The sequence below is a fragment of the Lacerta agilis genome, chromosome 5, assembly GCF_009819535.1.
Source record: "Lacerta agilis isolate rLacAgi1 chromosome 5, rLacAgi1.pri, whole genome shotgun sequence".
NCBI lineage: Eukaryota > Metazoa > Chordata > Lepidosauria > Squamata > Lacertidae > Lacerta > Lacerta agilis.
In genome coordinates this window covers 16,819,654-16,842,505 of record NC_046316.1, presented here as the reverse complement: position 1 = coordinate 16,842,505, position 22,852 = coordinate 16,819,654, and the positions used below count along the sequence as shown (strand labels likewise).

The 22,852-nt window shown below is 44.2% G+C and overlaps 1 protein-coding gene across 3 annotated transcripts in view; it reads right to left on the bottom strand.

Moving 5' to 3' along the window:
* The window catches only part of ANXA11 (annexin A11), a 34,436-nt gene extending 30,819 nt beyond the window's left edge, over positions 1-3,617 (bottom strand). For all 3 annotated transcript variants that reach the window (XM_033148728.1, XM_033148729.1, XM_033148730.1), the window contains exon 1: positions 3,469-3,617. The gene's annotated coding sequence lies outside the window, so the exon portion shown is untranslated. The remainder of the gene's footprint in view (positions 1-3,468) is intronic.
* Positions 3,618-22,852: the final 19,235 nt, after the last annotated feature.

The following is a 22,852-nucleotide window of genomic DNA, read 5'->3' as shown; positions in this document are numbered from 1 at the left end:
CCACATGCTGAAACCAAGGTCTAAACCTGACATGAAGGGGCCAGACACACTTCCTGGCCTCTCTGCCCAGTTCACGCATAACACCCGGGGGGGGGGGAGAAGGTGGCAACTCTTACCACAAATGTTGCGCATAGGTGAAGGCAGCTGAACCCTGCCTCTCCCCCGGTAGGCCTACATTCCTCATTTTTAATCCCATTTTTAATCACTACTCCAGCTGGGATAGAAGCACCCGTAGCAACGGAGTATGGTGAGGTAAGGCCGGGGGGGGGGGGGACAGGGTTCAGTTACCACCACGCAAATTCTGTGGTAACAATTGCCCCACTTTATGCCCACTTGACCAAGGGAGACGTGCAATGACCACAAATGGCCACCCATTGCCACAGCAAGTTCATACCACAGCTCAAAAGGGTTGGGTGGCAGTACATAAAAAGTTAAAATGGTGTGCAGGGGAAAACGGATTTGATGTTATACCGGCTGGTTCTGCCAATCCTGTTCATTTGTGCAGGCTGAAATCTAAATGAAAATGAACAGTCGTTGCATATATCCACCCCATCACTCTATGCCCCACATTGCAGATGGGGAAGTGAAGAAATCGAAAGACCATGGCTTGGAGCCATCAAATGTGTTTCTCCGCAATGTGTAATCTGAACCAGGGAATTCCCATGTCTTATGCTCTGGGCAGAGCTACATATGATTTTGGCGTAAGAACATTCCTAACTCCATTCCCGACCAGGAATTGAGGGTTGGGGTTGGGACTTGCAGGGCAGGGGGGTCAACAGGCTGAAATGAGAGACTAATCCCTCTTTTCCCTGCTGCCAGTTCTCCCTTACAAATGTTATTTGAAGGCTGATCTCAACTGGCCTTGCTCCGATTTAAGAGCCCACCGGGGGGGGGGGGGGATGAACTGAAAGCTGCTTGGAGTCATTGGCAGGGAGGAGGGTTAGGCACCCCACCCGTATCCACCAGCATATTACAATAGCATTATGGGATATGCTAGACCAGGAACATAAGCATTTCAGTCACTACAGTAGCTTTCAAGCAGGTCTACCAACAAGACACACATCCCAAAATAATCCTGGGTGGAGCAGCAGCCACTGGATGTGCAGGAGGCAACCTAACACATTTTTAAGCAGTCCCTAAACCAGAATCCTCTGCAACGAACAACAAACAACCAGAAACAGGATCCCAGAAACAGCAATGTTATTAGGAACAACTATAGAAGATAAAGAGACAAAACATTCTTTGTTGTCAGTTCAGACACAGGAAGGGAAAGAAAACAACATTGCCACATTTGGGGAACAAGGGCGAGTATTGCAAACCACAAATTCACACATATTACTCATCCTTCACCCTAAGGTCCCGGGGCAGATAACAGTGACAACATAATATGGAATTCAGTTTGAAGCAACTTAAAATTACAGAAATAAGGTAGGCCTTAAAAATCTGCATCACACATGTCTATAAATTATTGTGTACTACCTAGCACACTTCATAAAAAATATTATAGCATTTCAACTGTGCAAAGCATTTTACAATCCACAGAAGTCAAGGTGTACAACTTCACGTAAAATTTAAAAAGATCTCTGCTGAGACAACTCATGATTCCACACCCTGTATATATTTTGCACAAATAAGCAAATTTTCACAGAGCTGCTTATCTAACATACAAGTAATTTGGTCTGCCTCTGTTAGTCATAGGGAAGATGCTATGTAGGGCACGGAATTCCTCCCCACATCCCAGGATTGAGATTTCACCAAGCACTGCCCATCTGCTTGTAGGTATTTGTTCTTGGGGCCTTCGACCTTAACCTTAAGCCCACGGGATGTACCTAGTCTGACAAAGGCAGGCCTATCCCTATGTACAAGTGGTGCAGAGAAGCAATTAAAGTTTCATTCTAGGACTGGAGACTCAGATTCAAATCTCCATTCAGGCATGGAACTTGCAAGGAAGTTTTGAGCAAGTCATTCATCTGCCTCACAGGGTTGTTGTTAAGATACAATGGAGAAAGAGATGAACCATGTATGTTGCTTTGGAGGATGGAAGAAGTATAAATAAATAACAGAATAAAATATATCTTCTGTCCTGCACTTGAGGGCTGCTGTGATGGGCCAGGTTACAGGGGGCAAATAATGCAGGTATTAATTACAGGATTCCTGAAATCATGTACTTGAAGCACTTTAAAGGCCAGAAATAAACAACATAAATACAGCTATTATAAGGGCCCAGTAGAAATTATTTACTTTCACAATGCCAAGGCAACAACACACAACATCAGAAAAAGAAGTCCCTGCCCCAAGGAGCTTCTAATCTAAAATTTGCCAGGGTTTTTTTTTTAAAAAAGGAAACAAGTAAAGGCAGCGGAAAGGATTGTTGTTAAGAATTCATTAGGAGAAGGCATCAAGTATACATTTAAGGAATAATAATAATAATAATAATAATAATGGTGGGCTCTCCATCCTTGGAGGTTTTTAAGCAGAAGTTGGATGACAATATGTCATGTCAGTTGAGATTCCTGCATTGCAGGGGGTTGGACTAGATGACCCTCATAGTCCCTCCCAACTCCATGATTCTATTATTCAATGCTGCGAAGCAGAAAAGCTTACATGAGTAGAGCGTGCCATTTTAGGGAGTGAAGTTTAACTTCTGCCATTTTCTTCAGCGAGGGGGTCTTGAAAATATCTCTGAGGAATTCAAACCTGCTGCTATTTTTGTGTTTGGACAACATTTAGCTTGGTTAGTCTACGCCTGATGAAGAAGCACATGAACTGCTTTCGGAAAACCAAGTAATTTTAATTCTACCTTCTGAAAACATCAGGTAACACTAAATAACAAATGTTAATATATATTACACAACTACAAGCACTTGGCCATCCTTTTTAACGATTTCTATGCCCACCAAACATCCTATTACAGTAAATCTTTTGAATTCCCAAGTCACGCGTTACAACTTTTGACCACCTCTCAGGTTCTGGCAGTTGTCAGTTGAAAAAGTCACCCCGCCCTGTTGTTGCAGAGCAAGGCCCGTACCGAGCCAGGCTGTTTTGACCCAGCAAGGAGGAGCAGCCCGGGGCTCCCTCTCTTCCTCGACCCAACCCAGCACCTCCGCCCTTGGCGGGCAGAGAAGGAAGACTTGCAAGCCATGTTTGCGCTTGAGAAGGGAGGGCAGCAGCAAGGAAGGAGGAGCCCTTCCCAAAAACCCAGTTTAGGTCGGGGCGACCTAAGAGAGGAAGGGCGCCAGCTTCCCTGAGAGATAATCAGGCCCCCTTGAATTAAGAGGGGTCGCTTCACAACCTGCTAAAGGTGTGTGGCAGGGAGTCCCCCCCGCCTTGCTGGCTTCAGGCGGAGCAAGGCCCGCCTCGCCCGGGGCCTCGTTTCCAGCAGAGACGCGCCCGGTGCCCGCCAGCGCCCGCAGCAGCAGCCGGGCACGAAGGCGCAGCTGCGGCCTCCCCCTGGTGCAACCCTCTCACCTGGCAGGTAAGCCCCCAGGAAGGCTGTCAAGGAAGGTCCAGGGAACGCCCAAGCGCTGCGTGTCCTCCCGTTGCTTTCTCAGCCGTGTTCTGCTCGCTTGACTCTTCCGAGAGAAGGAAAAAAATAACCGAAGAGCGGCCAGAAGAGGAGGAGGAGCTGAACTTTCTCCTTCTTCCTCCTCCTCCTGGGCCCACCCACTTGGCGGCAGCTGCAGCAACAGCGTCGGGTTTCACGCTGCAAACATTTTCGGGTGGAACAAATGACAGGTCTGCTGAGTAACCGCTCTCTGCCCATGAAAGAAAGAAATCTCTCATACACACGTGCACCTTCTCTTGCTAAAGCCCCGCCACGCCCGCGCGCTCGCTTCGGAATATTTAGGTCTGGCGATTTTTAAGTCCGCTTCTGTTACCAACGGGTCCTTCCATATCAAGTGATCCATTTTTTTTTAAAACCTCGTGTCATCCAGTTTTCTTAATATTTTACACACACATATAGAATGACCAAAACTAACTTTAAATCTAAATAAAAAATAAAAAAAAATCCTTCCAGTAGCACCTTAGAGACCAACTGAGTTTGTTCTTGGTATGAGCTTTCGTGTGCATGCAAGAACAAACTCAGTTGGTCTCTAAGGTGCTACTGGAAGGTTTTATTATTATTATTATTATTTAGTATGGCAGACCAACACGGCTACCTACCTGTAAGTTTAAATCTAACACTCAGCAATTTGGGAATGCCTTCGCCAGAGCCAATTGTATGGATCTGTCCCAGAGAAGACACCCATTCACACCCCACCAGGCAGCTACCGGTAACTTGGAACTTTAAAAGTGTGCTGCACATTGGAGGGGGGGGTACAACTAAGGCGTCTCCATTAGAGTCCTTCAGCACAATAACATCTCTTTCTGATTAACCATGTAACAATGCTGAAATAAACAGCACCTTCAGGGGCGAACCCAGGATCAAAACTGGGGGGGGGGGGAGCCATGGTCGCTCAGGTTGTGACATTTCAGCACGGAAAAGGTGAATGAAACCAAAAGTTTAAGAAAATTATATATAATTATGTTGTTGTTCAGTCGTTCAGTCGTGTGTGACTCTTCGTGACCCCATGGACCAGAGCACGCCAGGCACGCCTATCCTTCACTGCCTCTCACAGTTTGGCCAAACTCATGTTAGTAGCTTCGAGAACACTGTCCAACCATCTCATCCTCTGTCGTCCCCTTCTCCTTGTGCCCTCCATCTTTCCCAACATCAGGGTCTTTTCTAGGGAGTCTAGAAAATTATAGCAGTGCTTTATTACGATAGTTATTACAATGATTTGCTTGAAAAAAATAAATTTGTATTCTAGTTACATGTCTTATACTAATATCATTTTTCTTGGGTTTGAAGAAAACTTGTTCAAAGCTTTTGTTTCAATCCAGTCCTGAGGGTAAAATCCCAACTTTACACAGCATTTAAATTGATTTATTCCTACAGCCTTGACTGTAAAGCATGCTTAAATTCAAGTATGCCAATTTACATGGAATATTTCTCCTTTATATAGAATTGCATTCTTCTATTTATACTGATCCAACCCCAGTGGATCAACCCCAAAATCTGATTACAAGTGACATCTGCCCCCACTTGCCCCCCCGGGTACGCCCATGAGCACCTTCCTTAAACCAATCCTGTTCATAAAAAGACAAATCCTACCAAAAGTAGTGACATCTGTTATTAGCACAGAGCAAGTATGTTGTGTTAATGTTCATGTGCCTCTGTGTCACAACAGAAGTTGTGTCACCCAGAAGCTGGAGCTTATTTCCAAAGCAACAGGCAAATCACACTCCAAGGAAACTGGTATGACACATACGCCCTTTCATTGGTCTCACTTTTTTACATAGTTAAAAAATAATAATCTTTTGTTTCTACAGTCATTACTTCAGTTATTACATTTATATACCACACTATAACCATAGTTCTGAGTGGTTCACACATTCAGTTAAAAAACAAAAAGAAAGTGTTCATACAAACACTGAAATAAAGAAAGATAAAATCCACCATAAGACTCAAAAAACCAATTCTACAAGGATTAAAAATATTGGTACTCCATCTTAAATCCAAAGTCTTGCTAAAACGATAACTTTTTGAGTCAGCTGGTGTCCAAATTGTCTTCAAAGGCAGTTCCAACACAGCATAGATTATGGGGAAAGGGCTTCTGCCAATTCTGCCATGGCAGTGCAAGGAGTAAAGTTCCCAAGCTCTGCTGGCAGAGACCCTTTGCCTGCATTTATTTACAATCTATATGGTGGGAAGGGTGGGGGTGTCTAGTAGCAGGAACCAGGGACTTTATAAGCTGAGGAAAAAAATTGAGCACAGGCATGATTAGGTAGAGAAATTGTGGGCAAAGCAGTAAGCGACAAAAGGGCATGAGAAGAGGCTTAAAATGAAACTCCTGGACACAGGCCTGGGCATTCTCTATGGAGGTCCTGGGTTGCCCAGACAACAAAAGCCCCCTCTTGGCCCCACTGATGTGGTCCAAAGGAAAGCACAGCAATACATTTGGCACCAGCTTGGCTGCAGGAGTTGCCGGAAGGAGGCGTATAAGACTCCATCCAACCATCTTAGGGACTCCACTCTGGATTTGTGTAGGGTTTGTGTAGGCAGTTTTATTTTAATTTTTTTTATTTTATTTTATTTTAACGCCCCGGATCCAGTGAAGGAAATGGGAATAGTGTGGACCTGTATATGATCCTTCTCCAATTATAGAGGCACCTCCAATTCCCTTTCACAGAATCACTTAGAAGCAGGGCTTTTTCCATCCGGAACCCGGTGGTCACTATTGTCTCAGGTGGTCACTATTGTCATTGAAGAAGGGAGGCGTTCATGGTGAGTTCCGGCACCTCTTTTTCTAGAAAAACAGCGCTGCTTAGAAGCTTCCTTCATATCAGCTCAGGGCATCTAACCCAGGACTGTCCTCTCTGACTGTTAGCAGCTCTCCAAGGGATCAGACAGAAGCTTTGCCCATCACCAGTTTCCTGATCATTTCAAATGATGCCTTCTGTTGACAATACAAAAGATATGTTCACCTGCTTCATTGCAGCCCCTCCCATAGCCATATGGAATTCAGGGTCAGTTTCCTTGGAAGAAGAGAGTGTGGGAATGTCTATTGCAGCTGTAAAGACAACCCTGACTGCTGCCTTGAGCCTCTCATTTACCAACTGAGCCAGAACGACGCACATATTTTTAAGGTCTCCAATCTGCTTTTGCAAGGTGGGTGTGACTTGCAGAAAAGCCTTTGCATTTCAGCTACATTCCAAGCAGCTGGCAATCGAAACAAGACTGAAGAGTTTGGGGGTTTTTTTGCTCAGCCCAAACAGTCGCTGTTTCTCAAAAGATGACACCTTAAGCCCACCAACAATATTGATGGTAATTTCCTGTCATCACCAGGTGCTTCTGGTTGGTCCTGATTATTTAATTATTTACTTTAATGGCATATCCTTTCTTTATAAAAGCAAACAAAGCTGTTTACAACAAACAAGCAAGTGCTGGGCAGGTGTTTGCAGGCCCTGATGGACGATGTGGCCAAACACATTCAAGCTGATTCCCGAAAAGACAGGTCTTCTGTGTTCCAAGTTCTCAAATCCAGGAGGTGGGAAGGCAGCCTCTTCTGGGTGGGGTTGCTCTCCTTTAGAAGGAGCAGTTCTGTAGCTTGGGGGTACTCATGGATCCAGCATTGTTGCCTGTGGCCTCGGTGGCTATTGCCATCTATGGCTGGTTTGCAAATTTTGCAGCAAATTTTTAGATGGAGATGACGTTGTGGCAGATTCCAGATTGGATTCTTGTAATGAGCTCTGTGTGGGACTGCCACTGAAAACGACTCAGAAATTTCAACCAGTCCAAATGCAGCAGCCAACTTATTGGCTTGGGTTGCCTCCTATAACCTCTGTTCTAAAACAGCCACACTGGCTGCCAGTTTGTTTCTGGGCCCAATATAAAGTGCTCACGCTGGTGTTTAAACCCCTTAATTACTTTGGCCCCAAATATCTGAAAGACTGTCTCCTTCCCTACAGATCCACTGAGGTGCTAAGGTCAGCAAAGGGGGAGGTTCTACCTCCTTCAGAGGTCTGGGTGCTGGTCTACTATACAGTTTTTGGCGATTTCTAAAGATGCACTTTTTACCCTAGTCTTTTGTGTGTTTTCAAGACCCACCCTGTTCCAATGACTGAAATAAGTTGTAACCACTTTTAATTCTAATTTTTTAATTATTGTATCCTGCCCTGGGAACTGGTGGTGAAAGGTGGGTAATAAATGTATTATTTTATGTTTTTATATTTATGTGTTTTTGTGTGTGTAGAACTTACTGCAGTAATACAGTTTGAAAACTAGACCAATATATACACAGCTCTCTTGTGGCATGTAGGTGTTATTTCAGCATACTAAAAACACCTAGAAACTTCTGAAGCAGAGCTGGCTATCGCAAATGTTTTTGTCTGTACATTCTACATAATTTAGGAACAGTTTCTTTTTTATAATTTTTCCTAGTTCCTCCCCCCCTCTTAAAGATTCCTGCATTGCAGGGGATTGGACTACATGATCCTCACAACTCATGATCCTTCTCTGTGCAAGCATTCACTGCCATATCATGGTCCCAAATATATATGATATAGGATACAATGCTCTAGCAAGGTCCCAAATTCAATGGGGTGGGGGTAAAAGAAAAGGTATGCATCTTAAATGGAGAAAAATACAATATGGAAGAAAATACAAAATAAATATTTGTCTGAGCTATACTCTTGTTTTTTAGATTTGTGTTCTAAATGAAAGGGAACAGGTTTACTCATTTCCTTGTTGCCATGACTAGCAAAGGCAGGAAAGCCTTTGTATACTGGAACAAAAAGTGGTTCCTTTCTTTTCCCCTTTCTGCAAAGAACAAAAAATGTTCTATATACATATGTTGCGGCAAGTTGGATAGTACAATATACGTTTTTGTAGCTAGTAACTTTTTCTGCTTTAATCTCTTTTTGTTATTGATGACTTTCAATTTTTGATCCATTTGTTTTAAAATTTTGTGATTTAACATACAAATTCACAAAATCAAATCAGTATCAATTTAAAACCACAAAACATCCTCAACATGCAACGGATGCAAAACAAGAACACTAGTCACAAACAGCATTCAGCCCAGTAAGAACAGTTTTATGCAGATGGAATAATTGTAACCCACTTACCAATCGAGCATAACATCTTCATACCAGTGCCGGCAGCCACAGAGATTGCATGGGGAATCTCCAGCTTCCTTCTGTGTCGGGGCAGATCTCTGTGCAGTCTTCCTCTCTTAAGTCACAGCTGGGTTGTGCCACAGAATGAATTCTCATGTAATACCCCTTAGGTTGCAAGATCAGGACTTGTTGGAGGAGGCGTGAGCCCTGATTCCTCTGGTCATTTTTGGAACATCATCCAGGTGTGACAATAGGTTCTGTGGTCCCAAAGAGGATTCGAATGAAACAGCATATTACTGTGTCTGTAACATACCACTGGGTAGGATGACTCATTCAACACTCTGCTGCCATCATGTGGAGACTTGCCTGTTGGTTAATTAGTCTAGGGCAGGGGTCTGCAACCTTTAAGACACAAAGAGCCACTTGGACCCGTTTACAAAGGAAAACAAACAAACTGGGAGCCGCAAAACCATTGCGACATTTAAAACAAATATAACGCTGCATATATTGTTTCTTACCTTAATGCAATAATAATAAATAACGTATAGGAGCCAATGCAAAGTATAATTAGTAAAAACAACAAGAATAAGTTCTTATTTTTTTGCATTGACTCAGGGGCGTACCCAGGATCAAAACTGGGGGGGGGGGGCAAGCCATGGTCGTTCAGGTTGTGACATTTCAGCACGGAAAGGCGAATGAAACCAAAATTTTAGGGAAATTATATATAATTATAGCAGTGCTTCATTACAGTAGTTATTATAATTATTTGCTTGGTTTTTTTAAAAAAAATTATTCTAGTTACATGTCTTATACCAGGGGTGGCCAACTCCCAAGAAACTGTGATCTACTTTCAGCAGTGATCTACCCCCGTTTTTTGGGGTTCAGCTCAAAGTTGTTTTGGGGGGGTGTGGTGGGTGGGAGAGAGGGCTTCCCCCTCTAAGATAGGTTGGCAAGCGAACTAATAAAGAAAGAAAAAGGGGGGGTGGGAATGGAAAAGTGGGGTGGAAAAATATAAATTGGGGGTGGGGTGGGGAGAATATCTATTAAAAATATGTAGTAGTTTAAAAAATTAAAATAAAGGGGGGAAATCTTTTTCTTCTTTTTCCTTTTTTTGAAAACAAAAACAAAAGGGGAAGAGAAAAGAAAAAGGGGGGATAGAGGGAGAAAAGGGTAATAATAAAAATTCAAATAGAGTGGCTGCTGCAGCTGTGGGGGGTGTTTGTTTGTTTTTCGTTTGTTTGTTTGTTTTAAAACTGGGATTTCTCCCCTTGGATTAAAAAAGGAGGGGAGGAAGAAAAGGAGAGGGGGGGTGGGAGAGCAAGGCAAAAAGCCAAAAAGCAAAAAACAGGTTTGAGGGGGGGGAATCGCGCCAGGCACTGCAGCGCACTGGCCTCTGGGCTCCGGGCCCCGGAGCCGCCCTTGGGGCCGTCGTTGAGCATGTACACCGCCCGCAGCGAGCGCTGGCGAAGCACCGGTGGCGGAGGTTTCAGAAGCAGCCCGGACATTTTCGCCGCCGCCGCCCCAAAGCAGCTCTACTTCATCCTGTCGGTGACCATTACCGCCCTCCCGTCACGGCGACGCCTGGCCCGCCTGCTCCGCCCTCCGCGCGGCCGCTCAGAACAGGGGCCGCTCCAATCGCCGCCACCACCTCCCGCCGCCTTTATTATCCCGACTCTTTTCTCTCTCTCGATAACTCGCAAAGCCCAGCTCCTTCTTCTCCCCGCCCTAACGCCACCCTCATTGGCACGTTCCCCTCAAACAGGAAGAGGCATCCCGGCGGCTCATTGGCCGGATGAAACGTCACTCTCCCGTGCCCGCCTCCCGCCTTCATCCTCAGTGGCTACCTCGGTGGTAAGGCCCCGGCTCCGAGCCTATGCGCCAAGGCGGGCGATCTGTCCTGCCAATCGGCACACCGAGGTGGTAAAAGCTCAGCCCTCCCCACACGCTTATTGGTGTGAAGAAGTCGCTTCCTCTCTCTGGGAGTGGTCAAGGTGGACATCAATCTTGGGTCTGTCCTCGGGAACCCCGAGAGGGCTGAGAAACACCGCCCAGCTGTTCAACGTTGATGCGGATTATTCATGGTTTTTTTGGCCCTTTTTTTTGCTGATAACCATTTAATTATTATTGAAAGGGCATTGAAAGGGGGCATGCCGGAGCCGCGGGAGACTTGTCAGAGAGCCGCATGCGGCTCCGGAGCCGCAGGTTGCTGACCCCCGGTCTAGGGGGAAGGATTTCGGCTGCATACACACCATACATGTAGAGAGCATTACAAGCACATTTCCACACTAAAGTATCCTGGGAACTGTAGTCTGCCCTCCCAGAGTTACAGTTCCCAGCATTCTTAACAAACTACAGTTCCCAGGATTCCTTTGGGGGTGCTTTAAAATAGTGTGTGGTTTGTATGCAGCACACACACACACAATCTAAACCTAAACATCTATATCTTTACTATCCTTCATGTGTAATACACTTGCTGGGCATATTGTTGTCCCAACCACCAAAGAGAATGATGAAGATCATCTAAAATTGTGTAACTACGGACTGGCCAGTTTAGAGATTTTACTACTGTTATCAACCTGGAAGTACAGCTCGATGAAAAAAAAGAGCTCATATTTAGTTTGCTCCAGTTTCCCAACAGAGGGAGCCCTTCATCAAGAGTTTGCAGACTAGAGTGTTGGTCAGATAGGAGAAATCCCAAACCTTTTGTTTCACCTGTGCCAATGACTGCAGTTTGGCAACGACTAAAAAAAGGAAAAAAACATTTGTAGTATAAAAGAACACAGAGTGGCTACTCAGCCTTTCTGAAGCAGGCAAAAGAAATATCTTTAATTTGTTGAATGCACATTATGACCACTGAAATAACCACTGTCATCATGTGAATGATAAAGGAACTATGCACACCTTTTTGTGCACACCCTACGAGCAAAGGGAATGTATGTGCCTGTAAATATATGATAGGCAGGGAGCTCCAGTCAATCAGTTGGTGCTTTCCCCTGAAAAATGTGGCTTTACCCAGTATAGGAATAATTCAATAAGTGGGAGGAAATCAGGCTCCAAATGTTTCACTCAGGTTCAAACGCAATTTGTTTCAGTGTTTTGGGGTGGGTGGATCAATTGTCACATTCTGCTGCTCCTTTTTCCATGCCCACCGTCTCCTCAGTGCAGTAATTTATTTTCTAGCTTTGATGGTAACTATTTCTGATGCGCTCCTGAATGGAGGATTCTCCCTTCATAGTGCAGGGTGCTGGGAAAAAGACATTTCTGAAACTTGGCCTCTGAGGAAGATACCTTTGCAACATGGAGAGGGCTTTATTGTGTGCCTTATTCCTGTGGCTAACTTCAGGAGGACGTGTCTGAAAAGAATGCAAGTTTTACAATACCTTAGTGGAGGGGATGGAGGATCTAGAGACAGCTTCCCAAGGACTGGAAGGGCCTGATGGTGTTAACCCAAAGTTCTGTCAAGGTACCACAGGGGTTGGACTAGATCAGATGGAACTCCCTTACACTGGACAGCTGGTGCCAAACACTTCTGATAGCCAAGAGGAAGGGAGCACCTAGTCTCCAACACTTAAGGAAGCTCCATCAAACTATGTCTTGTGGTTCCTTTTCCTGTTCTCCCTTTCTTCCGATTCATGATTTGACCTCTCCCTGTTGAGCATTTTGTGCATATCAGCCCATATAGATTTTTTTCCAATCTGTATTCCTTATTGTCAATAAAATTTGTATGTGTGGCAGAAATGTATTGGTGGTGGAATTCCTAGTGGGTTCTTTTGGCAACTGCCTTTTAAGCTAAAAGGAATATTGGATACAGTCCCTACCACATTTGTTGAAGATAAGGAGGGACCTATCAGAGCTGAGAGAGAGAGAAATCTGAATGGTTACTTTCCTGTTCGTACATTGTTCCAAAAGATAGTTAATCTGTTTGCCTGAAATCTATAGCCAGCATGGCCACAGCCATTAGGCAGCCGAGCAGCTAAAACGCATGGGACCACAGAGAGGATATTCTTCCTTAATTTCCTTACACTGAAATCCTTTACATCAGCGGTGAGGAACTTATGACCCTCCAGATGTTTGGACTACAATTCTCAATACAGTTGGCTCAGAAGAACTTTTGGCAATGTGTAGCAGAGATGTGGGTTAAGATAGTTATTTTTAATGTGACTGCAGATGTCACTGATGTTTCAGCCCTGCCCTTAAAGCAGATATTCGCAGGGCACCTTGCAATAAACCCCACACTTAAGTTGTGACAAGGATATGTGTCCCCAGTTTCACCTGTGTAGCGTTGGAGAGTAAGATAGTGTGTCCCCAACGCATTTCAGGCCCAGTGACGCAATGTCACAATCCAAAGCAACATCAGTGTTACATAAGGCAAGCCTGCCAAGGAATTCATGAAGTGTGAATCTACAAAAAACAAAAAAACACTGGACCGTTTCTCTTAGTGAAATCCTTATGGATCTAATTGAAGCCATCTGACAAAAGCCCTTCATTGTGAACGGAAACGCAGCACAACCAAAGAAAGGCCAGCAGGGGGAGAAAAGTTTCTCAATCGTTTGCAGACAACTTGGAGGGGAATGGATATTTGGCAGGCAGCTGTGGATTCTCTGACTTCCACAGCCAAGTTGGGCAAAAGGTATCCTGTGTGCACATCTTTGCTGCATTGCAAATTGGGAGCAAGCTCTATTTCTTCCGGGGCCTGCTTTGAGCGACCCCAGATATATAGCCTTTGTCCCATGTTACTAATAGTACGGTTTTCTTGTATCATCCATTTCTTCCCACGCTCATGCATCTTACACACATTTTATTTCTCTCAGGATCAACAAATGTTTGGTGAGACTGTGGGAGCTAGATAGTTCCTTGGCACATGGAGGCAGCCTGATGCTTCGTCGGTCTCACAGAGTGGAGGGCGACGATGGAGAGGGATCTGGAAGGCAAGCAATTTGTTCTCCGTGTTTCCATCTCACCTGAAACACACCTTTTCCATCTCAAGAAAAGATGTGCATGCCATGCCACTCCATCTGCCTGTCTCCTGAGGAAGACAATGACAGTTATTATGTATACCAACAGGGGTTTTTTCCAGCTGGAACGTGCTGGAACAGCACCTCTCAGCTGGGCCCCAGACAGGGGCGTAGCAAGGTAAATTGGTACCCGGGGGCAAAAAAACAATTTCACCCCCCCCCCAGGCATGGGAAGGTCAGGTGGTACCCGGTGCGGAAAATTTCTTGTCAAACCCCCCCATTGATCCCCCCCCCCGCAAAAATGGTTTTACGTTATTTCATATTTTCTTACAAAGGAATAATAACAAGTAATAAAAAAACTTTTATTTATATCCCACCCTCCCCGGCCAAAGTCGGGCTCAGGGTGGCTAACATCAGATACATAACATTGGTATAAAATCAAACAATAATTAAATTATCTCCTAAAAACATCTCAAAGTCAAATTAAAGTCTAATTAGATGGCTTTCCACAGGGTTAGGGTTGGGAACAGTAAGTGTTCTCTGAACTGAAATTTCAGCCTTCATGATATAGGAAAACAGCCAAGTGAACAGCTATTTTGGTGGAGGAGGGTCAAGATATTAACCGATATGCATGAAATTTCATATATAGCTATATAATCCCTAGTATAGTAAGATAAGACCTTTGGAGCAGGCATTTTCAAAAAAAAATTCAAAAAAAACATTCAAAATCCCCCCCCCCAAAATGTTCCTTGATAATTTGTCACCCCCTCCATTATGGAACCCGGGGCGGCCCGCCCCCTTGCTATGCCCCTGGCCCCAGAAGTGGAGGAAGAGACCTGACCAGTTCAGCAAAGCCCCGTTGTGCCTCCAGGTCACAAGGAGAACCCAAAGGCGACATTCTCTATGGGCTCTGGAGAGGGTCTCCTCAGAAGCTGGAGGCGCAGCGGAGCTTTGCTGAGGCTCTTCAGCCCCCCAGAAAACAGCAGATGCGTGGGAAAGCGGCGCCTCAGCTGAGTAAGTCACCAGCTGGTCTGGCTCACGTGAGGCTTGTTAAACCGCAGAAGGCTTACCTCACCTCAGCTGAACAGCCTCAACAAGCTTCTGGCTGGCAAGGAGACCTGACCCTCAGCCTGAAGAGTTTCTCTTTGGACTCTGGGGTGGGTCTTCTGAGGGAGGTGTGTTCTGGCAGCTTTTTGTCTAGAAAAAAAGCAATGTATACAGTCCTTTTTCCTAAGTTCTTAAACCACTTTGCCCATATTATCATCAACCAGGTTTAGATGCTCTAAACTAGTACACTCAAACCTTTTCAAGACCCAGGACCTACTCTTAACTCAAACATGCATTTGGGAACCCAATTCTTAATCCCAGAAGCGACAGCGGCCACACCCCATAGCTTTGACTGGCTACTTAAACCAGGGGAGGGCGGCTACCCTCGAACCATCGAACCTTGCATGTGAAGACAGGCTCTGACAGATTGAGAGAACAAGGCAGATATTGGGTCTAGTGGTCAAGAAGGCATTTTGCACGTACTGTCGAGGGAAACGGGGGACAGATGGGGCTTGTCAACTCTGAATTTAAACCTCTGCTGCCTTGCAGCTGTACTCATTCATGAGAAAGGATTTGGGAGCAAATCCTGAGGAAAAATCTGTACCTGCTGCTTTGAAGGACATATTTTTGAGAAGAAAAGGCTAAGGGGGAAATCCAGAGTGGAGTCCCTAAGAAGGTTGGATGGTTTGTTGTTTACCTCCTTCCAGCAACTCCTGCAGTTAAGCTGATTGCTCTGCACTCCTTTGGATCATACCAGTGAGGCCGAGAGGGAGGCCCTGTTGTCCTGGCAGCCCAGGATCTCCACACACACTATCCAGGCTTGTGCCCTGGGGAGGTCACATTGGTGCTGCTAATGCAGCAAAAACAATGCATGAGGCAGCAGTTACGAGTTTCTGCAGCCATGGCAGGCACTGTGATCCTCCAGCAGTTCGACGTCACCCCCGGAGGCACACACCATTGACTCTTGAGACAGACAGACGCCAACAACCATATATTTGCATAGTGGTAGTGCTGCTTTTGCAACCCACCTTGGATCAGGCCGTGACCCACTAGGGGTTTCGACCCACCAGTTGAAGACCAGTGTTCTAAAACCTTTCTGCATGGAGTGTCTCTTGGAGATGGCCTCATGGGGGGCAGTAGCACCTGATCCAGAAAGAGAATACTGCCACATGGATCTTCCTGGTAGAGATCTTTTGCACAACTCACCACCTGGAAGCAGTGCCTTATGATTTCCTCAATGCAGCTCCACGGAGGAACTCTGTGCGGAGAGAACTGTAGCATTGCTTCAACTGGGACACATTGTAAGGTAGGCCAGAATTATTGACCCTAACTGTACTAGAGGTTGGAGGGTGGCAGAGGGGGCTGAGAATACGAATTAACATGATCACACCAATAATTTCATGTGTTTATATGTTCATAAAAGCTGCATGTTCATAGGAAATAATAGGACCGCGGACTACAACAGAGAAAAACGACAACATTGGTAAAAGCACCTGTAACATAAAATCATAGAATTGTAGAGTTGGAAGGGGTCCTGAGTGTCATCTAGTCCAACCCCCAGCAATGCAGGAATCTCAGCTAAAGCATCCATGACAGATGGCCATCCAACCTCTGCTTAAAAACCTCCAACATGTCAATAAATGGAGTTCCACAGGGCAGGGGCTGCTATGCTAAATGCTCAGTCCCTGGTAAACAGACTGATAGGTGCCTGTCGGTTGGCGCTCCTAACAGTGAACGTACATACCACCCAAAGGAGGTCAAGAGACTGGCTTCCGCCACGCCACTTTTCCAGGACAATGAGGGTAAATACTGAAATGAAACATGGGGGAAATACCTGGCATGGGCACACCCTTCATCTCACTCTATCTCTTTGGCTCATTTATCACGCTCTGCAGTGACAGCTGCAAACCCTCCCTACCCCCAGAATCCTACCATGATCTGCTCCTGTTTCCTTTATAACAGAGAGTAACTGTATTTTACCTCCCTTTGCTTCTCAACCAAAGCTTATCTTTGTGTGGTATTGGCGCTAAAGGGAAATGTTTTCCATTTGTTATCTCTCAGTGTTCCTTGCCGTTTCAATCTATTATTGTAAAGGCAGAGATTAGACTTTCTCTTGCGGCATTTTGTTTTCCTTTGCAGCTTTTTGAAGCTTATCGCTGAACCAATGCAATCCAAGTAATGGCAGCTCGAAGAGGCATTCCCTTCCCATCTGTGTCAAATTAAAAGTCTTGCTCATAATTAAATGAAACGAGAGAAACAAGGAGCTCCGATCTTAGTCTTCTTAGAACCAGAATTCTCTGAAAGAGAAAATGGCAACTGAGTGGGGCATTTTCAGATCACACTAGCATAATGGGAGGCATTATTACCATAATAACATTTTATAATAATAATCCTTCAGAGCAATGTGGTAGAACATGCTTTGTCTGAAGTGGGAGAAATTGAGGTTTCAGGAACTGTCAAAATAAAGGGAGAAATTGTGCCCATTCCTATGCATATTTACTCAGAAATACGTCTCAGTGAGAGCAACGGTGCTTACTCCCATGGAAGTGGGCATATGGTTTCAGCCTTAATAGGATATATCTTTTAAAATGTGCTTAACCTTATTGCTTCAATCTAGCCTGCTCAGACAGTAAGATCTCCTCCAGAGATTACCCTTTCACAAGAAGTCTTGTTTGGAAACATGATATGCAGCCAGAGACGTAAAGTTTATTGTGGTATAAGCTTGATAAATTCCCAGTTTATTTATTTCGGTTCACAAGTGAATTGAAATCAGAACAGTGACTAAATTCCAAGCTGTTTTGGCAAACAAAAACTGGTGGGAGAGAGATACAGACATAAGGTTAAAGAGAGACCCTTATTTCACTTCCCAGGTTAGCACCAGTGTGAAATTCCTCATCTGAACAACTGGGATTATATATATCCTGCATTATTTTATATCCTGCATAAATTGACAGTGCAATCCAAACCCAATATCCATCAGGATGACAGTCTGGATTTGGCAGATCATAAGCTTTCCTGACTTAGACCACCTAAGTCCTTCCCCCCTCCTGAGCTGTGTCCAGGCTGGCTGTCTACCAGCTCCACCTGGTACACCAGCTGAGGCCCTACCTGCCAAAGCACTATCTCACCAGAGTGGTACATGCTCTGGTTATCTCCCGCTTAGCCTACTGCAATGCGCTCTACGTAGAGCTACCTTTGATGGTGACTCGGAAACTACGACTAATGCAGAATGCGGCAGCTAGACTGGTGACTGGAAGTGGCCGCCAGGATCATGTAACACCGGTCCTAAAGGATCTACACTGGCTCCCAGTGTACCCACATTGTACCTAATGTTACCTACCTTAGGAAACACATTGTCTACTTTCTCCCTAGCAAAGTCCTACAGTGTTATCACTTCCAGTTCTTTGGAGAGGGAATCACACCTGAAGAATTTGCCTCAAGCATTGCAATGCCCACCCAGGCCAGACTGGAACCTAGAAGTACCTGCTACAGACTAGCAAAGTAAACAGGCTGCAAAGTAGGAGGCTAGGCTAGATAGGCCTGTGGTCTAATCCAGTTACATATCCAGACATATCCCTGTGCATACGAAAGTACCATGCAGAAGAAATCTTGAGTAGAAACCATCTCCCTGACTTGCTGTGCTTCTATTTGCCATGACTGTTTTAATATGGGAGAGCATTCAAACATGCAATTCCTCACCCGGAGTTGCACGGATCAGCCCCACCCCAATCAAGTGAAGCAGTTGATAATATATTTTCACCCCACACTGCTCACACATGCCACCTCGCGGTATCTCCTCTACTCAGGGTGGCAGCAGCAATCCCCGAGGATCAGAAAATGCAGCCAAATAGAGATGACAGGAAGGGGAGCTCGGAGGATGCCAGGAGCAGTGCAAAGAAAGGACACAGTGGAAAGTATGAGACAGGTGGGGAAATCCTCACTGGCTGCATAATCATCTAAGGTTCAAAATGTCACACCTAATCTCACTCCTCTCCATTTTATTGCTTTCCAACAACTGGCTTTGAACCAGAAGTGGAGAGCTCTCCGTCCTGACCTCACAAATGTTGACTGATTTCAGCTGGAAGAAATCCCCTGATCCTAAACATGGCTGTTTCGAAAGTCAACAATCACATTTTATTTAAATCAGCATCACTCATCTTTCTGATCTCTGGCAAACGTATCACTGTTAGCTAATGTTTGGCTCTGAGCTGGCATGATTAATAGCTTTTTGGTGTGGGGAGAGAGGTAACCATGCCGAGAAGGGGTGTGTGTAAAAGAGAGATATGGAAATGAAAACAAGATGGAAGAGGTCAAAGGATGCAGAGTTCATCTACTCCAGAATAAGATTTTTTCTGCTCTGTTACAGATTTCTTCAACTAATGGATTCTCCACAGTCTCTTCCTTGCCACTTTGCAATAAATGCAGAAGGCAATCCTAAATCCCAAGGGCTTAAAAAAGGCACACTATCTCATTGGATTTTATGTGAAATGTACCATTTGGAAATGTAAGCCAAAGTATAAAAACAGGCTTGGGTGAAGGACTCATTTACGTACGTGTGTATAGATTGCTTGATCTTTCGTTACTTGATTACTTAACACTTGATGAATCTCGGATGAATGTCTGAAGTAAAATGTGTTTAAAGTGACATTGGGTGAAACAAAAGCTGTGTATCTGTTATTTAATTTGTGATGTCTCATCCACACATGTAAATCTTAACTTGATAGACCATCATACATTAAGCACCGGCTGCATGTGTGAATCAAGCTTTGGACTTGAAGGCAAGGAATGTATGTAGGAGAAACCGCCTCGGAGAAACTGTCAGAGCTATAAGGAACAATGGGGATGGCAAATGATGGAGTGAACCCCTCATTATTACCTCTAAGAAACTTATAGGTGGGGAATGTTTGAACTTCACCTCTATTCTGAAGTGGCACAGACCCAGCTAGGCATTAGAAAGGTAATCTTGTATCATTGTGAAAGAATTGGGGAAATTGACACATCAGTGATGTTTTGAAAATGTAAAGGCAAGCCAGAATAGATTGTCACTAAGTAACTTTCCTTTTTTAGAAATAAATTCAGAGATGACACATTTTGACAAACGCCATTTTTGTTGTAAAATTGGCATTATTTATTTTAAAGGGTTTCTTCAAGTAATGCCTTTAATTTTTTAAGATGCATGTTTGTATTTTTGTCATCTGAGGCAGTGTTATAGCAAAATAATATTGTTATTCCTGGCAGTATTGGGGGGGGGTAGCTTGTATTTAAAAACAAAACAATTAAAAGAGCATTAAAATATGTCTATTGCCTGTCTTAGAATGTTAGTATTTGATGTTCTCCATTTCATATTGTTCTTTATAGTAAGAGAATAAAATACACCTTTTAGGATAATTGCGATAAACACATGTAATCCATACATTCTTAATTGATTCCACGTGATCACTTATTTTGCTTATTTGCTTGGCACACATTCTCCCAACAAAGGGCCTTGTGAAACATTTGGTTTTTGTTGGTTTCTAAATTAATCTTTCCCGGTGCATTGTGAAACATTTGGTTTTTGTTGGTTTCTAAATTAATCTTTCCCAGTGCATTAAGATTGCATGTACATAAATAAAGCGACATGAAGCAAAGTGACACAACCAGGGTCAAACAGAAAGTTAGTGGAAGGGAAGGCACAGACTTTCCTTTAACTCATTTCTGTTACCCAGTCTGCTAAGCCATGCCTTGCGAATGACAGTTGTCGTCATCATTCTTTGTCCTGTATCTGGGGACTGAAAAGGCATAGAAAGTTCAGAAGTGTGGTGGCTGTCAATGGGTCATTGTTCCATGCCTTCCCTGTAATTCATTGTGCTCCGAGATGGTGTGACACAAGATTTATCGGATCTCTCCAGGAAACAAGGCATGGTTTCATTTCAATCAAGACACTCCAGCTAGCGAAATATTTCAAATTGCTCGGTGTACATGCACCAAATGCTCTGGGAGAGAGAAAGAGTGGCAGGAACAGGAGTGGAAGCCAAAATAGACTGGGAAGGAGCTGGTCAGTGCTGACTGCCTTGGGAAGAAAATAAAATACAGTATGAGTTTTGTGGGAGTCCTTGCAACATAATTTTTGGAGGGCCATAGCTCAGTGGTAGAGCTTACAGCCTTGTTCTCATGTTGAACTGTTGAGCATACACATGTGGCATCAGGGCCCATGGGTTTTGTTAATGAGAACAGATCACATCAGTACTTAATTTTGTCACGATTCATGCACCAACCGACAGACCTTTCCTTGTTTCAAAATAGCCACTTTTCTCGCACACTTCTGGGTCATGTCTGTAGAAGAAAGATGACTATATACCCCATGGGATGTGTGTGCATCAGGAGACTGCAATCTCCTTGTAGGGGATATGCCTCCCCCCTTTTGTATGTGAGACACTCATCCATCCTCCTTCATCATTGTTGGGAAATGTCCAAAGCTTAGCTATGAAAACCCCTGTTTGGCCTTGGGCAAGTCAAACCTCAGCCAAACCTACAAGATTATTGTGTGAGGATAAAGTGTGATAACCAACCTCACGTGGAACATACGTCAGCTGCTGAAAATGTGTCAAGTTCCTTCTTCCCCTTGGTAGGAACATTACAGTGTGTGTTTCTTTCCCCCTCACTCTGCATCATTGGCTCTTGCTGGGGTGATAGGCACATCTCAACTGCATCAGGACCTGGAGAAACTTAAGAAAACATTGCACAGAGGAAGGTCTGCCATTTTCAGCAGTATCGGTTTGGGTAATGTGTATATCACCCTATCCTAAGGGGGGTTTTTTTGGTTGGGGAGGGAAGAATATTGAAAATAAATGTTTGTTTTTAAAGTAATGCAATGATGATCATAAGTGATTATCCCTGAATTTGAAAACTGGGCAAATTCTCCAGCTGCTGTCGAATGAAGAAAGGCGCATCTACCTCCTTGCACAAAGAGTGATGGAAATAATTTCAGGAGCAAGTTCCAACTGTCTACAGAAGAACCAGGGCAGAGAGTGGTTGTTGGAGAACAAACTGAGGAGAGAGGGATGAGCATGTTATCTTGGTTAGGCAGGGAGTAAACAAACAAAGCCATTTGCTTCCCACTTTTGAAAGATGAGAGCATCATGTATCTGTAGAGGCAATCACACCTTTTGCAGCGTGATGATGATCAATCAGACAGGCCCCCTCTCTGTTTTTGAGCATCAAACTGCAAGAATTAGAAACCAGTAAGGGAAAGTGGAGATATTGGTGCCTGCACATGAGGAGAGTCTTCAGGCTGATTAAGATAATGAGCAGACCTGCTGTCAACCCCCTACACATGCCTCCTTGGAGAAGCAAAGCCAACCAAGTGCAATGGGTGTGGGAGTTTTTGCAGTCAAACCAAATAATGCCTATCTATGCTAGTTAGTAAATGAAGGGGTTAAGGACCACAGAGTTGTAAATTGTTAGAGATTCTAAATTGCCCAGAGGCTTCACAATATGGTGACTAACACATTTAATAAATAATACTTCTTAGCACTCCGTTCCCCCTCTTTTTTGTCATCTTTAATAATTCTCCCAGAAAGTTCCCCGGATTAGACAAAAAGGATCTATTATCAGCACACATAGAGACACCTCTATCTATTTCCTGCATTGCAGGGGGTTGAACTAGATTACCCTTGGGGTCCCTTTCAACTCCCCAATTCTACGATTCTATGATTCTAATTTATGTGCATTTGTACCATCAGCAGTAAATATACAAATCAGCTGGATTCTAGAGCAGCGTAAAACTGCAGAAGAAGTTTTTAAATCTCAGCATTTCACAGAGCTAATAATCCTAATAGTTGAAATCCATCCTGAATCAACATGGCAAAAAAAAAAAAACACAGAAAAACCCCCAGAAAAAGTGGACTCTGTGCAGTGTTTTTCATTGAAAATATGTTTCGAAGCTTAAGCTAGTGGTAAATTGGAACTTCAAGGCTTGGACAGTCCTGGAACTTCAAGGCTTGGACAGACACTTAAAAACCACTAGCAACTACATGGCCAAGCAAACCCAAAAGATCTTAAAGCTCTCTGGACGCTGTTTAAAGTTTTGGTTTTCATTACCTTAAGCTTAACGACGTTCATTCCGAACATCTTGGCACACTATAGAGAGATTTTTACTTTAACCGCCACAATTCACTCCATCCGCTGGAAAGGGAGCAAACATTATTTTT